At 48.1% G+C, this 10,000-nt stretch overlaps 1 non-coding gene across 1 annotated transcript in view; it reads right to left on the bottom strand.

Moving 5' to 3' along the window:
- The window catches only part of LOC137503450 (small subunit ribosomal RNA), a 1,925-nt gene extending 177 nt beyond the window's left edge, over positions 1–1,748 (bottom strand). The window contains exon 1 of the ribosomal RNA XR_011019134.1: positions 1–1,748. This exon is cut by the window's left edge and continues 177 nt beyond it. This is a non-coding gene — a ribosomal RNA (small subunit ribosomal RNA).
- Positions 1,749–10,000: the final 8,252 nt, after the last annotated feature.

Below are 10,000 nucleotides of genomic sequence, written 5' to 3'. Positions count from 1 at the left end.
AAAGGGCAGGGACGTAATCAACGCGAGCTTATGACTCGCGCTTACTGGGAATTCCTCGTTCATGGGGAACAATTGCAAGCCCCAATCCCTAGCACGAAGGAGGTTCAACGGGTTGCCCGGTCCTTTCGGACTAGGAGGACACGCTGATTCCTTCAGTGTAGCGCGCGTGCGGCCCAGAACATCTAAGGGCATCACAGACCTGTTATTGCTCAATCTCGTGCGGCTAGAAGCCGCCTGTCCCTCTAAGAAGATGTGTTGTCGCCGGTAGCACGAACGGATACCGGATGCGACTATTTAGCAGGCTAGAGTCTCGTTCGTTATCGGAATTAACCAGACAAATCGCTCCACCAACTAAGAACGGCCATGCACCACCACCCACCGAATCAAGAAAGAGCTCTCAATCTGTCAATCCTTCCGGTGTCCGGGCCTGGTGAGGTTTCCCGTGTTGAGTCAAATTAAGCCGCAGGCTCCACTCCTGGTGGTGCCCTTCCGTCAATTCCTTTAAGTTTCAGCTTTGCAACCATACTTCCCCCGGAACCCAAAAGCTTTGGTTTCCCGGGAGCTGCCCGCCGAGTCATCGGAGGAACTTCGGCGGATCGCTAGCTGGCATCGTTTATGGTTAGAACTAGGGCGGTATCTGATCGCCTTCGAACCTCTAACTTTCGTTCTTGATTAATGAAAACATACTTGGCAAATGCTTTCGCTTCGGTCCGTCTTGCGACGATCCAAGAATTTCACCTCTAACGTCGCAATACGAATGCCCCCGCCTGTCCCTATTAATCATTACCTCGGGTTCCGAAAACCAACAAAATAGAACCGAGGTCCTATTCCATTATTCCATGCACACAGTATTCAGGCGCAGCCGGCCTGCTTTAAGCACTCTAATTTGTTCAAAGTAAACGTGCCGGCCCACCTCGACACTCAATGAAGAGCACCGCGGTAGGATTTCATCGGGGTCCGCCTACGGCGCGCAGGAACCGCACGCGGATAACCACGGCGGCCGCGCGCTTTCGACTCGCCACCACCGGCAGGACGTCCCACGAACCATGCCAGTTAGACACCGACGAGCGATGAACCGACAGCGTGGGACACAAATCCAACTACGAGCTTTTTAACCGCAACAACTTTAATATACGCTATTGGAGCTGGAATTACCGCGGCTGCTGGCACCAGACTTGCCCTCCAATGGATACTCGTTAAAGGATTTAAAGTGTACTCATTCCGATTACGGGGCCTCGGATGAGTCCCGTATCGTTATTTTTCGTCACTACCTCCCCGTGCCGGGAGTGGGTAATTTGCGCGCCTGCTGCCTTCCTTGGATGTGGTAGCCGTTTCTCAGGCTCCCTCTCCGGAATCGAACCCTGATTCCCCGTTACCCGTTACAACCATGGTAGGCGCAGAACCTACCATCGACAGTTGATAAGGCAGACATTTGAAAGATGCGTCGCCGGTACGAGGACCGTGCGATCAGCCCAAAGTTATTCAGAGTCACCAAGGCAAACGGACCGGACGAGCCGACCGATTGATTTTGATCTAATAAAAGCGTCCCTTCCACTTCTGGTCGGGACTCTGTTTGCATGTATTAGCTCTAGAATTACCACAGTTATCCAAGTAAAGTGGTACGATCTAAGGAACCATAACTGATTTAATGAGCCATTCGCGGTTTCACCTTAATTTGGCTTGCACTGAGACATGCATGGCTTAATCTTTGAGACAAGCATATGACTACTGGCAGGATCAACCAGGGAGCTGGCTGGCTCGAGAGCCGAAACCGAGCGTCGTAGCCCGCCGCCGACGAGTGCGGCCTGCGGGACACAGACTTGCTTTGCTCCGTTGGCCGACCGAGTGGCCGCCAACTAAAATTTCATAGGCCGCCGAGCACGGGCTCTCACCCGGCCGGACGGGCCTTCACTAGGGATCGGGTCCCTTCACCATCCATCGTCACATCTCCACTTCGACCGCTGCCGAGGTCGGCAGGACCGTACGAGAGGCGTACGATGCTACATTTTCACGCCCGAGCAAGGGCGAGCGGTTACCAACATTACTGAGCGCCGCATATGAGCATGAACACTGGGTGTGCAGAGGCTCGCAGCATTGCAGTCGCGGGCAGGCAAGCTGCCGCTCTCAGTGTATCGGGCGGCGAGTATCTCAGGGTACTAAGGGGGTCCGGCAGATCACAAAATGGCCTCCACAGCGCCAGCGCCCGGCCGCCGCTTCGACCAAACTGGGCAGTCCGCGTGCGGGTGCGACCCATATGGCGATGTGAAGTGGTATCGTAAATTACGATAACCATTCCAGGGTGATGTAATCCGGACGGGTGCACTGCGTGATGATGGATTTAATGCCAAATAGAAAGTAATTAAGAAGAGATTAGGGAAAAGGTCGCGACCGAAAGCTTTCTTCGCTTACGCTGCCTGAACTGTCAGCGTTAGGCCCAAGGTGTAAGCGTACGAATTGTAGAGCGTAAAAAGCTGTACAAAAATGTCCGCGACGGCATACATCTATTTCCAACCCTTTACCCCCTACAAGCGGCCATCCGGATAAAAAATGAGCACCTTCAAATTAAAAAGTTTTTCCGAGATAGTTCACGAATTTTCCAAACAAGATAAATCGTTCATCCTCCGTTAGAGCTGTATAGGGAAGACAACAACCTTTAAAGTACATTTGTGTGTGTGCGCGTGTGTGTGCGTGCGTGCGTGCGTGCGTGCGAACGTGTGTGTGTGCGCGCGCGCGCGCGCGTGCGTGTGTGTTAAGACAGACCGAGCAGACCAACAGCCAAGGTAATGACCACCAGACTTATTTTTCTGTAGCTACCTCCGCAGACTTACACGAGGGGAAGGTCCTTATTTCTAATTATGTAACCAACCTTTCCTGAAATGTAAATTTTCGTTCAGCTTTTGTAAAATTTCATAAAGTTTTCAACTGCAAACCGCGGATAGAGAGTGCTTCACCATCTCGAGTTCCCTTCAACTTAGTTTGAGGCGACTACGATTTTGTGACTGTTTTTCTTTCCTGTAATGTATTAAATTAACCTCCATTCGAGTCACCACAGTAGATTGGGCTTAGCCCCTGTATCACTGGGCCGGGAGCCCCGTTAGGATTTTATTCTTCAATATCTAGGAGTATACGCGTCCATTCATTTTGTGTTCGGGCCATTAATTTAACCCGTTATTCTTATTCCACAAAGGTCCAGTAGGTTGGCTATTAGATACCCCTGCGTACTAACTTTTGTTAATTGTAAATTGTGCCTGGAGAGGCCAGATATTGTAAGGGGTTGTGTAAGTTTGCCCTTAGCGAGCTGTAAGTGATTAGTTAAAGTTGGAGAACAGGTAAGCTCTTTTACCGTGTTTCCTAAATTCAACTGCAATATTGAGGTGCTTCTCTGGAAGGCTGTGAAGTTGTTGGAGCAAAGTGCTCTTAAATTGTCTAAACATAAGAGAGTTTGCAAAATTTTGTAAACCGGATCTGGTATCTCAGAATTTGTAAACTAAGAGCTTGAAGCCCCGATCTGTAAAATTCCCTAATCTGGGGTTTTCCAGTTATTGTTTCAAGATGGCTATTTGTACCTGTCACTTTATTAGTTCACCAAGTGAAAAGTGTGTTAAGTTTGAGATTCTAAAAGAAATGTAACCTATGTTAAAGTTTTAAGTTAATTTTTGGTATAGTAGTTAGACCCATTCCACCCAGCACCTTCTTTCACCTCTTTCTGCTCCAAGGATTTCTCCGTCACAATAATAATAATAGTTCCGAGGTTATGGTGGAACAGCAGGGAGTAGGCAATGTGTAATGAGACGACGCAGACTAGTAGACGGGGCAATTGCATGATGGTCTGGGTTCCAGCTCAGCGATTCGCCACGCAAAGAATGTGAAGGAACACATTGCGATAGAGGTTTAGGTGGGTATGTCATCTGACCCACGGCTGTGGCTGATAGCGGCATCATGGGTGGAAGGGGTTCCCTCATTACCAGGGGATGCCGTGATCAGCCAGTTGCTTTCCTTTTTGCTTTTGTTTTTAGATGTATGCAGTATAACTTTAGATTTAGCGAAGGGTGGTGCAGCTTACGGTCCGGCTTTCCGCCTCTACTGCGACACCAAGTTAGAGTAGTGAAGAGTGGTGCTGCTTACGGTCTGGTTAACCGCCTCTGCAGCGCCTCCAAATTAGTTAGAGTACTGGAGTTAGTGGTTTTATAGTAGATATGGTTTGTTTAGTGTAGGGTGGCGTTGCCCATGGCATGGTTATCCGCCTGTGTGACGCCACTAAATTAGAAGGGTATGTGGTTAGTAGTTTAAGGGGCGTAGATTAGTGATTGTTTGTCTAAAGTTTTGTTTTGTTGTTTCTGTGTATTTATTGCCTGTAATGTATTGCACCCTTGTCGCGTGACAAGGGTCCTAAAGTTCTCCTTCCCCCTCCCCTTCTTCTTCTTCTGCTTTGTTACTAATATTATTAATGAATTTGTTTCCGTTCCCCTTCGATTGTGGTAACGGTCCGACATAGTCCATAGGCATTCCATGGGTCGAGACGGTTAATGCTATAGCAATAGCCCAAGCTTAGTGGACAAGGTGGACTTACTAAGCAAGCAAGATTTAAAATCATTCACCATTTCCCTAATTTCACAGCCCACACCCTTCCAAATAAACATCCCTCGGATCGTATGTTAACTTCTCTAGTTTTCTTTTCTTTTCTTTTCTTTTCTTTTCTTTTCTTTTCTTTTCTCTGTAAGGACGACTGAAGAACAAGAAGAGAATGCTATACAGGAGGGTCATAAATTCTCCTTTCTCCTCCTCTCTTACCCCTCTTCTTCTTATTCCTTATCAACACCTACTTCTTAAGGAAGATTGAAGAATAAAAAGGATTTAGCGGGTCTTAAAATTCCCTTCTCCTTCTCTTCGTTTTATCTTTTAATTCCTCCTAGCATGTATCCCGCGAGCGTGCAGTTTCCGCATTGCAGGGATAGTATTTACAGTGTTGATGACGATTCGTACGGTGATGATGATGATGGCAAAAGTGCTCTATTTTTTTGTTCGTTACCTTATTCAGTAAAGAGAGAAAATAAAATATTCTCAAATTTTAGTAAATTTACTTGATCCTAATAAGTCGGTTCACCAGCCACCACCCCCCCCCCCCTTTCGAACCAATGCGCATCTCCCCAGTCTGCTCCGCGGAAATCACAGTACAACTAAAACAAAATAATAATCATAATAATAAAGATAATTCCGAAGCACAATTCGCGGCGAATAATTCTGTTTTAAATTTGCACTAAACGAAGTTTAAAAAATCGTCGTTCGTATGGTTCTTCTTCTCTTCTTGTAATTCTTTGTAATTTCTCTTTTCCTCTTCTTCTTAAGGAGGACTGAACAAGTAGAGAAAATATACAGGAGGGTCTTAAAACATTCATTCCTCCATGTCGTTATCTCTTCTTCTTCTTCTTCTTCTTCTTCTTCTTCTACATTTTCCTTAACATCATCATACTACTTTTTAGGAAGTTTGAAGAAGAAGAGAAAATATACAGGAGTGTCTTAAAATTCTGCTTCCACCTTGTCTTTCTCTTCTTCTCCGTTAACGTCTTCTTAAGGAAGATAGGAGAACAAGAAGAGAAAATAAACAGGAGGGTCTTAAAACGTTCTTTCCTCCTTGCCGTTTTCTCTTCTTATTCTTCTTCTTCTTTCTCTACAACATCATCATATTACTTATTAGGAAGATTGGAGAGGAAGAGAAAATATACAGGAGGGTCTTAAAAATCTGCTTCCACCTTGTCTTTTTCTCTTCTTCTTCGTCACCTTCTTCTTTACAAAGACTGAAGAACAAGAAGAGATAATATAGAGGGGGGGTCCAAAAGTATTCCTATTATTTTCTTCTTCTTCTTCTCCTTCTTCTTCCCCTTCTTCTACTTGAGGAACGTTGAAGAACAAGAAGAGAAAAATATACAGGAAGTTCTTACAATTCTGCTTCCTCCTAGTTTTCTCTTCTTCTTCTTCTGCTTCTTCTTCTTCCTTTTCTTCTCCTGCTTATGATGATTATTATTCCTTAACATCTTCTCAGGAAAGATTGGAAAAGAAGAAGAGAAAACATAGAGGATGGTCTTTTAAATGGTCCTTCCTCTTCCTCTTCTTCTACTTTCCTTCTGCTCCTTCGTTATCTTCTTTTCTTTTCTCCTTAAGGAAGACTGAATAACAAGAAGAGAATGCTATACAGGAGGGTCATTAGTTCTCCTTCCTCCTCCTCTCTTACCCTTCTTATTCCTTATCTACACCTACTTCTTAAGGAAGATTAAAGAATAAGAAGGAATTACCGGGTCTTAAAATTCCCTTCTCCTTCTTCTCTTCGTTTTGTCTTTCAATTCCTCCTAGCATGTATCCCGCGAGCGTGCAGTTTCCGCATTGCAGAGATAGTATTTACAGTGTTGATGGCGATTCGTACGGTGATGACGATGATAATGGCAAAAATGCTCCATTTTTTGTTCATTACCTTCTTCAGTAAAGAGAGAAAATGAAACATTCTCAAATTTTAATAAATTTACTTGATAATAATAAGTCGGTTCGCCAGCATCCCCCCCCCCCTTCGACCGAAAGCGCATCTCCCCAATCTGCTCCACGGAAATCACAGTACAACTAAAACAAAATAATAATCATAATAATAAAGATAATTCCGACGCACAATTCGCGGCGAAGGATTCTCTTTAAAATTTGCATAAAACTAAGTTTTAAAAAATTTCTTCTCGAGTAAATACATTCAGATAAATTTTATAACCTGTAATTATGAAATACACATTATACATGAGAATGTCACATTAACTAAAGTAATTGTTGCCATGCACAACACTGAAAATATCTCCCCATGCAATAAATCTTGGCTACTAACAATGAATCATTCACTCACTCACCCTAGCTGGCAGCATTTCAGCCGATCACGTTGCCGACGACGGAAGCTGTACTTCCTCGGCCAGCGCGGCTCTCCTCCCGGCCAGCAGCCTCGCGGAGCATGTCAGCCCGACCATTCCAGCCATCAGCCTATGCGCGATGGCAGCTGCCCTGGCCGTCAGAGCTGCCCGACCGGCGCGGAAGCTTCTCGACGTCGTTCCACGTAATGACAGTCACCCAAGACTCGGCCTGCGACCACAAACACTATTATTAATAAATTTAGTAATCATACTGATGACATAAATGAATCCGAGTAATTCATGCATATAATATAAAATAATAATAATAATAATAATAATAATAATAATAATAATAATAATAACAACAATAAAATAATCATCACCATGACAAAACGCTCACTTTTAATTACCGGTAAATTGGCTTGCCCCGCCGGATGCGCACTCACGGCTACGATAAGATAGGCAGGGCTACTCCCGCCGTTTTCACCCACTCAGGTCCCTGCAGATCAACCGAGCTACACCCGGGCCCCGAATGCTACACAGTGGTTAGCCCTAAGCCAGGCCACCTTTGCACCCGAAATGAAGGTTGTAGTATTTTGTTTACCGCGCTTTGAGCGATTACAGCTGTCGCGTACCTTAAGAGAGGCCCATCTACTCCAGCTGTTTACACGCTATCGGGTACCTTAAGAGAGTCCAGGCTACTCCCGCCGTTTACCCGCGCCTGGCCACAATAAGATAGGCAGGGCTATGCTTTGAGCGATTACAGCTGCCGGGTACCTTAAGAGAGTCCAGGCTACTCCCGCCGTTTACCCGCGCCTGGCCACATTAAGATAGGCAGGGCTACGCATTGAGCGATTACAGCCGCCGCGTACCTTAAGAGAGTCCCATCTACTCCCGCCGTTTACCCGCGATCGGGTACCTTAAGAGAGTCCAGGTTACTCCCGCCGTTTACCCGCGCCTGGCTACATTAAGATAGGCAGGGCTACGCATTGAGCGATTACAGCCGCCGCGTACCTTAAGAGAGTCCCATCTACTCCCGCCGTTTACCCGCGCCTGGCCACATTAAGATAGGCAGGGCTATGCTTTGAGCGATTACAGCTGCCGGGTACCTTAAGAGAGTCCAGGTTACTCCCGCCGTTTACCCGCGCCTGGCCACATTAAGATAGGCAGCGCTACGCATTGAGCGATTACAGCCCCCGCGTACCTTAAGAGAGTCCCATCTACTCCCGCCGTTTACCCGCGATCGGGTACCTTAAGAGAGTCCAGGTTACTCCCGCCGTTTACCCGCGCCTGGCCACATTAAGATAGGCAGGGCTACGCATTGAGCGATTACAGACCCCGCGTACCTTAAGAGAGTCCCATCTACTCCCGCCGTTTACCCGCGATCGGGTACCTTAAGAGAGTCCAGGTTACTCCCGCCGTTTACCCGCGCCTGGCCACATTAAGATAGGCAGGGCTATGCTATGAGCGATTATAGCTGCCGGGTACCTTAAGAGAGTCCAGGCTACTCCCGCCGTTTACCCGCGCCTGGCCACAATAAGGTAGGCAGGGCTATGCTTTGAGCGATTACAGCTGCCGGGTACCTTAAGAGAGTCCAGGTTACTCCCGCCGTTTACCCGCGCCTGGCCACATTAAGATAGGCAGGGCTACGCATTGAGCGATTACAGACCCCGCGTACCTTAAGAGAGTCCCATCTACTCCCGCCGTTTACCCGCGATCGGGTACCTTAAGAGAGTCCAGGTTACTCCCGCCGTTTACCCGCGCCTGGCCACATTAAGATAGGCAGGGCTATGCTATGAGCGATTATAGCTGCCGGGTACCTTAAGAGAGTCCAGGCTACTCCCGCCGTTTACCCGCGCCTGGCCACAATAAGATAGGCAGGGCTATGCTTTGAGCGATTACAGCTGCCGGGTACCTTAAGAGAGTCCAGGTTACTCCCGCCGTTTACCCGCGCCTGGCCACATTAAGATAGGCAGGGCTACGCATTGAGCGATTACAGACCCCGCGTACCTTAAGAGAGTCCCATCTACTCCCGCCGTTTACCCGCGATCGGGTACCTTAAGAGAGTCCAGGTTACTCCCGCCGTTTACCCGCGCCTGGCCACATTAAGATAGGCAGGGCTATGCTATGAGCGATTATAGCTGCCGGGTACCTTAAGAGAGTCCCATCTACTCCCGCCGTTTACACGCGCTCGGGTACCTTAAGAGAGTCCAGGCTACTCCCGCCGTTTACCCGCGCCTGGCCACATTAAGACAGGCAGGGCTATGCTGTGAGCGATTACAGCTGCCGGGTACCTTAAGAGAGTCCCATCTACTCCCGCCGTTTACACGCGCCTGGCCAGAATAAGATTGGCAGGGCTACGCATTGAGCGATTACAGACCCCGCGTACCTTAAGAGAGTCCCATCTACTCCCGCCGTTTACCCGCGATCGGGTACCTTAAGAGAGTCCAGGTTACTCCCGCCGTTTACCCGCGCCTGGCCACATTAAGATAGGCAGGGCTACGCATTGAGCGATTACAGACCCCGCGTACCTTAAGAGAGTCCCATCTACTCCCGCCGTTTACCCGCGATCGGGTACCTTAAGAGTGTCCAGGTTACTCCCGCCGTTTACCCGCGCCTGGCCACATTAAGACAGGCAGGGCTATGCTGTGAGCGATTACAGCTGCCGGGTACCTTAAGAGAGTCCCATCTACTCCCGCCGTTTACCCGCGCCTGGCCACATTAACATAGGCAGGGCTATGCTTTGAGCGATTACAGCTGCCGGGTACCTTAAGAGAGTCCCATCTACTCCCGCCGTTTACCCGCGCCTGGTCACATTAAGATAGGCAGGGCTAGGCATTGAGCGATTACAGCTGCCGCGTACCTTAAGAGAGTCCCATCTACTCCCGCCGTCTACACGCGCTCGGGTACCTTAAGAGAGTCCAGGCTACTCCCGCCGTTTACCCGCGCCTGGCCACATTAAGATAGGCAGGGCTACTCACGCCGTTTTGGCCCTTCGGGTTCCTTGAAGTTAACCGAGCTTCACCCTGTCCACGAATGCTACAGTTTCGTCGCAAGTCGCACCGGTTTCGGAAAGGGCATAAGGCCGAAGAACTGGGGGGCCCATCTCTCCTCCCAAACAA

Source organism: Anabrus simplex, unplaced genomic scaffold (genome assembly GCF_040414725.1).
Source record: "Anabrus simplex isolate iqAnaSimp1 unplaced genomic scaffold, ASM4041472v1 ctg00000128.1, whole genome shotgun sequence".
In the NCBI taxonomy this organism is placed as follows: Eukaryota; Metazoa; Arthropoda; class Insecta; order Orthoptera; family Tettigoniidae; genus Anabrus; species Anabrus simplex.
The sequence above is the reverse complement of the archived record's forward strand: the minus strand, read 5'-3'. Positions and strand labels throughout refer to the sequence as shown.